Source organism: Dermacentor silvarum, chromosome 9, assembly GCF_013339745.2.
Source record: "Dermacentor silvarum isolate Dsil-2018 chromosome 9, BIME_Dsil_1.4, whole genome shotgun sequence".
In the NCBI taxonomy this organism is placed as follows: Eukaryota; Metazoa; Arthropoda; class Arachnida; order Ixodida; family Ixodidae; genus Dermacentor; species Dermacentor silvarum.
Window position 1 is genome coordinate 157,633,103 of NC_051162.1, and position 7,478 is coordinate 157,640,580.

Sequence of the window (7,478 nt, forward strand, 5' to 3'; positions counted from 1 at the left end):
AGCCTCAGCAGATTGGAAATGTTTTAAGGAATCCACCTACCTATCACAAGATTTTATAAGTAACTTTAGTATAGATGATGCCGTATCATATTTTACCGCTTTTATCATTGACGCAGCTGAGAAGTTCATTCCTCAGACAAATGGGACTACATCCAAAAGACGGGTTCCCTGGTGGAATGACGATTGCAGACAGGCACGAAGGAGACAAAATAAAGCCTGGGGCAAACTACGGAAATGTCCTACTGCGGAAAACCTAATCGAATTTAAACAGATTAAATCACAGGGGCGAAGGACGCGGCGACAAGCAAAGAGGGCCAGCTGGGAGAAGTTTGTCTCGGGAATTAATTCCTATACACAGGAAACAAAAGTGTGGAGTGGACTAAAAAAGCTTAAGGGGCAATCAACCCACTCTTTGCCTCTGGTAAATGACTATGGAAATAGCCTGGAAGACCAGGCTAACGCTCTCGGGGAGCACTTCGAGTACGTATCTAGCTCAATGAATTATACGCAGTCATTCCTTAAACACAAAGAACAAATAGAACGCATGCCATTAGATCGCAAGTGCAGACGGATCGAACCCTACAATAGCCCTTTTACCATTGCCGAGTTAAGAGCCTCCTTAAAGAAATGTCAGAGCTCTGCTCCGGGTCCTGACAAAGTCGTCTATGATATGGTCAAATATCTCCACACAGACACCCAAATGACTCTACTCACACTTTTTAATAAACTATGGGCTGCTGGGTACATTCCTTCTACATGGAAAGAAGCAATTGTCGTCCCGGTTCTGAAGCAGGGGAAGGACCCTTCTTTAGTGACAAGCTATCGACCAATAGCACTCACGAGTTGCCTGTGTAAGCTATTTGAAAAAATGATTAACTGCCGTCTCCTGCATTTCCTCGAATCAAACAAACTGCTCGATCCATACCAGTGTGGCTTTAGAGAAGGCCGGTCAACAACCGACCATCTAGTACGTATCGAGGCAAATATCCGAAACGCTTTTGTCCATAAGCAGTTTTTCTTATCCGTATTCCTCGACATGGAAAGGGCCTACGACACAACGTGGCGCTTTGGAATATTGCGGGATATGTCCGAGATGGGTATTCGGGGAAGCATGCTTAGTGTTATAGAAAGTTACCTGTCTAACCGTACTTTTCGAGTTAGAATTGGCAGTACTCTGTCCAGACCTTTTACTCAGGAAACCGGGGTTCCACAGGGTGGAGTACTTAGTTGTACGCTTTTCATTGTAAAGATGAATTCCTTGCAATCATTCATTCCACGCAGTATGTTTTATTCGGTATACGTAGATGACGTACAGATAGGATTTCGGTCGTGCAACCTGGCTATCTGTGAGCGACAGGTTCAGCTCGGTCTCAACAAAGTCTCCAAATGGGCTGATGAAAATGGCTTTAAGCTCAACCCGAATAAAACCTGTTGTGTTCTTTTTACACGAAACAGAGGATTGAACGCTGATCCTGACGTAGAACTGTATGGACAGCGGATACCTGTAAGTACCGAGTACAAATTTTTAGGCGTAATACTAGACACCAAGCTTACATTCATCCCACACATAAAGTATCTTAAGAACAAATGCTTAAAGACAATGAACATTCTTAAACTTTTGTCGCACACAACGTGGGGTAGTGATAGGAAATGCCTCATGAACCTATATAAGAGCCTTATACATACACGATTAGACTATGGGGCTATAGTCTACCAGTCTGCTACGCCCAGCGCGCTAAAAATGCTGGATCCCGTGCACCATCTGGGCATCCGCTTGGCCACAGGTGCTTTTAGGACAAGTCCTGTGGCAAGCCTCTACGTAGAGGCAAATGAGTGGTCACTCCACCTACAAAGGACATACTCCAGCTTCACATATTTTCTAAAGGTAAATGCCAACTCTGAACATCCGGCATATTCGACCATAAATGACACGACTAGTACCACACTCTTTCAGAATCGACCTGCAGCGAGAGAGCCTTTCTCGTTGCGTGTGCGGAGCCTCAGCAAAGAAGTAGGTGTACAACTCCTTGAACAACGTCTCATGCCCCCAGCAACGTTGTTACCGCCGTGGCAGTGGCAGCCCATAGAATGCGACACATCGTTTACTGAGGTCACCAAGCACGCCCCAGAAGCACATATTAAGATGCACTTTCTAGAACTTCAGGCGAAATACTCATGCCCGGAGTACTACACCGACGCATCAAGATCACATGCTGGTGTGTCTTACGCAGCACTCGGACCTTCTTTCTCCGAATCAGATGTTCTGCACACGGAAACGAGCATCTTTACTGCTGAAGCACACGCAGTTTGGTCGGACGTTAAACATATTAAAAAAACAAAGCTACAAAAAGCCGTTATATACACAGACTCCCTAAGTGTTGTAAGATACTTAAGTTCCTTTCATAAAAGTAAAAATCCTGTATTGAATGACCTTTACTCACTCCTGTGTGTAACATACTTGTGTAATCAACATATAATAATATGTTGGGTCCCTGGACACAGATACATCGAGGGAAATATGCTCGCTGACGAAGCAGCCACGTCCATAGCAGCAAAAGACATGAATTCCTCCTCTGTAGCTGTCCCTGCCTTAGACTTAAATCCTTTTCTAAGAAAAAGCCTAAGGAACTATTGGCAACGCTCATGGGACAATGAAACATCAAACAAGCTGCATGTCATTAAGCCACAACTAGGAAACTGGCCACCTATATCAAAAACTCGGCGAACAGAGGTCATGATCTGTAGACTTCGAATAGGCCACACATATGGCACACACTCCTACCTGTTGACTGGTGACGAGCCACCTACCTGTGGAAAATGTGGCACGACGTTAACTGTCCTTCACGTATTGCTAGAATGTCATGCATTAGAGGCTCACAGGAAAAAGTACTTTCGTTTACCATACCGTCAACAAGTCCCACTACACCCAGCAATGTTCTTAGGAAATGACCCACTCTTTGAAAGTAAATCAATCTTAGCTTTTATAAACGATGTTGGTGTACTGGATGTTATACACCCAAGGGATTCGTAGCACGTCCTCCGCCTGGAGGGTGCTGCTACGGTAATACGTTTTTGCAGAGCACATGCTTCTAGGCCCTTGCGTTCAAGGGCCCTGCTGAGGCATTAGTGCTGCTGACACCCACATCTCTCTATATCATCCTCTCAGTGCATATCTTTTATGACCACCGCACGTCTCACACCTCACGTGTCATTCTCATAGTTTTAATGCATATATATTCTACGCACTTATGTTTTTAGGCCTCTATACAGCCGTGTGACATCTACCCTTCAAAATTCACAGCTCATGCTTCATTGACAACTAATTAGCATTGCCTTGGCGCTCTTTGGCCACACATGGCCCTTGCGCCAATAACATCCAATAATCATCATCATCAAGGATTACTCGATTGATAAACATTGGTTAAAGAAAACGAGAAAAAAATGTGTCATGATACACTCCTGTCATGTAAAATCATTTATGAGATAAGAAGCAATAAACATTATTTTATGCAAGTGAGAGTGCCGGTCAGGCATAGCTGCGTCTCAAAAGCCCATTCTGGCACAAAGGTTGAGAACATAACGCTGTTATGTTCACAAGATTAAATAATTTTGTCATTTGATTTGGTTAGTTTCATCACCTCGATACATAATAACATGCACACTAATTCTGAGAATAACGAGGGAAAAGTTGCATTTAGGCCCCTTTGTTATAAGCTAACCCCCCTAATCCCGGGTAACGATTTTAGAATCACCGCGACAACACAAAATTAGTACTTATGTAGCATACTTAGGTAACTTACGTATTTATGCTGCATTACGTGTCCGTCGTAAGTCCTCAAGAGGAACTCTTTCGCTACCACTGAACTCTTCTCCAAGTTCAGCGTTAAATCTTCAGTAATTTTAAGCACCTTGGCTGCGCCATCGTCTCTTTCTTCTATAAGTTCAGCAAAAACTACTGTCTCTCTAGGCGAAACTGAAAACAACGTATCGTAATGTAATCTCCCCTCAAGAGTAAGCATGATGTCTCCGCATTTACGTGGCTGGAAGTTTTTGAATGGCCTAAACGTGTGTAGTAGTAATAAACAGCTTGAAATATGGTTCAAATTGCCCTTGTAAAACTCCGCATGCATTGAAGCAATACCATATTACTTTCTTTTCACTGTCTACATCTCGCTACGAACATTCACATGTACTACACGAAAATTGTATACCTTACAGAGCACCCATGCATACTTCCGGCATTGGAATTCAGTTTCGTGTACCCGTTTTCCAAACTGTATAGACAGTGTTAAACACTAAAGTTAGTAATAAGAGATATAACACAATCGCATTTTATTGACAAAAGAATGCTGTTGCCACTAAACGAGGTGCTCAACATTATAACCGGCATCGCTGTAGCGAATTAATTCAGAAAAGTTGTAGGTTAAAAGAACATTAAAGCCATAATTTCAGAAAAGAAACGTGACAATCATTCTTAGAAGGCTTCCGTGGCACGCTTAGTTAGAATGATGCTCTAACTATGCCAGAGAGGCACATTTTGTAACACCGGTTAGGGAATTAGTATTTAGCTACAGAGGAAGGACTAACGTACAACTAATGATGGCGCAAGATGATTCCCGGTTGGACTGTACTATACGTACAGGCGCGTTTTTCCGATATAGGGTTACCCTCATACGCAGCCAAAGGATGTGCTGTAACAAATAAGTGCTTTGCTTGTAATCAATGCCAATGAAGCAATAGAAGAAATATTTAAAGAAGAAGACGAAGTGGTGCAACAATTATCCCTGCTAACGGTGGCACCAAAGTTGTGCTTCAGTGGCACTTCATGGTATTTCATATTCTAAAACAGCTTATTGTAGAAAACCAAATATATCAAACTGTATACAATACGTGCCCTGTTTTGGGCTATATATTTGACCAAATACAACGAAAACAACATCGGCAATGTAAGTGATAACGTTAATTTAAATCTTTCGCACCACGTTGGTCTTTTGTGTCGTGTTATTTCCTTCTGCTTTGGAGAGCAAGCCCAACAAAGCGGCAGTTTTATGGCACAGAAGTCCATTCAAGTGTCCATACCTTAAATGAAGCGCGACGATAACGCCGGCCTGAAATTACACACATTGCGACAGTATCTGTTGCACGTACTTCTGTCAGCCACTGCTTCAGTGAGAGAAATCGATTTCAGAAAAATTACTACTTAACATTCATGAACCAACGTCGGCATTTCTCGCTTCACTGCAACTACCGGAACTGACAGACGGCTGCATAAGTTGTGGAATTGAAAATTACATCACCTATGTTAACTGCATTTTATCAGGTCCTGCACAAATGTATAAAGTCGTAAAGCGAACTCGCACGAGTAACTAGATAAGATTGACGTCATCCCATACTACTTTTATTGGGCGACAAGCTTCATATTGCAAAATCGAAGGTTGAGGTAGGTCTTGGAAAAAACAATTATTTTTCTGGCCAATTTTTTTCTATATACAAGTAGCATCTTGGGGGTAGTATCTCCAGTCTTTCTGGTAAGACTCGGCTAAGGACTTGTTTATTGTTTCACTGAAGCATCCTCGTTTAAAATGTTTTTGTTACACATTGAGTTAAAAAAAATAGCTTGCCAAAATAGCAAAAACGCCTGGCAGGTGCTTCAATCTTCTTTAACTCCACATTTTCAAGCTCAATTGTTCCACCCATTTTCTCAGACAAAAAGAGTTGGTTGTTTCGCAGAAGATCTCAAAAATACTTACTTCTAGCGCATTCCATCGTGCAGAACACGCAGAAAAACTGGAACACAAACAGTGAATCAGCACTCATGAGTTACGCGGAAGAATTGGATCTGCCAGCGTTGAAAGAAAACACAGGAATAAAATTGCTGCCTGGTTATGGAACAAGGGTTGAAACAAATGAAAATTCTATCACATAGCAGAACGTTCTACGATGTCAACACATTCGCGGTTCTTGGCCTTTCGGTGTTATTGAAACCACCGGCTCAAACTTTCGAGGACTTTGGCTTCCTAAGTTACTGCGAGATTTTTTTTTCGTTCCCTCGTTCATCGTTGTTTGACCTTTGCACATTCACGTCAGCCGAAGCTCCAAGCTTTGGAGCTCCACCGAAAGGACACCGTAGCTTCGCCTTTTGGCTAGAAAGTGACGCACAACATTGTTAATATCTTTCTTCACTTTCAGGAGCGGTGCTGCTTTCAAAGGATGTCTCATGAACTTGCCAACAAAAAATTCAAGTAACCCAAAGCTCGACGTACGCCGCCGTGCCATAGTTTGCTGCCACGGGAGACAGGCACGTCATATCCGACGCGCAGACGTCATTGGAAATAAATATTCGTATGACGCTACTTCATGACTAACGAAAAGTCACGGCGCAAGTTCTTTATTTATTTTTTATTCGCACATATCCCCGCTTAACCCGAAGGCGTTACAGAAAAATTGTCGGCCCTTCCCCTACCGGAAATGGCGGTAAGCGAAGCTTGTCTTGGGTGCGCCTTGTGTTTGACGGTTATGTTTCTTGCGACTAACTTGACCCTGTCTAAGGGAAGGTCATGTGATCTGCTCGGCGTTGGCGGAGTGCCGCAGCTTCTGCGACTCGCACCGTAGGATCGGCCCGTCGACGACGCGCCCTTTCACGGGTGATGCCCCGTCGGCACTCGGTCAGAGCTGCGTGTTGTTGGGGGTTACGCACAATGCGCGGCCGTCCCATCGGTTTTCCGCGAGTGAACCAGTGTCGCCAACCATTTTTTTGGTAAATACGCGACGTCATAGTCAAAATTACCCTACTTTACACTACACAATTTTTTATTACCCTACATTTTCCCCTACGCCTGAAATAGCACAGTGTAATAATAATAAGTGCCAGACTATACTTCGCAATACGATGTGTGATAGATGCGTGTGATAGAAGTCGGTAGCGACTGTCACCAAAATAATTAACAAAAAAGTGCACATCAAAAGCGAGCGTACGCGCCTTAGCGCACACCGTCTCCCAGAAATGGAAGGGAGCGAGAGAAAGAGACATTAAAGTCTTTATTGAGCAAATGATTGTGGTGTGGCTTGCTAGCTAGTCCGGTGTAGGCTGTTGTGTTGCATACAGGAAAAGGCCATAACAAAATCAAGACGTAGAAAACCAAAGGAATCAAAGCAATACCACAGGATCTGCGCTCCGTGCCGTGCTGTCGCAGACAGCTCCGATTCTAACGGCTCGTAAACTGTAAATAGGAAAATTATCGAAAGGTGGGCGAGGTGGTTTGGTTTGATGATCTAAAAGACAGCGCAAGCAAACCATGGATAAAGTGAAGAACAACACAATAAAATGCAGTTGCGAGTTCAGCGCCCTACTTGATCATTCCGAAGAAAAAAAACAACAATGCTAGCACAGAGATATCTGAAGTCTGATCTTTCGGCTATGCCCTCTGCTGGTGAGATGTTCATTAAAACAGCTCCTATTTTATTCAAAGAAAGATTTA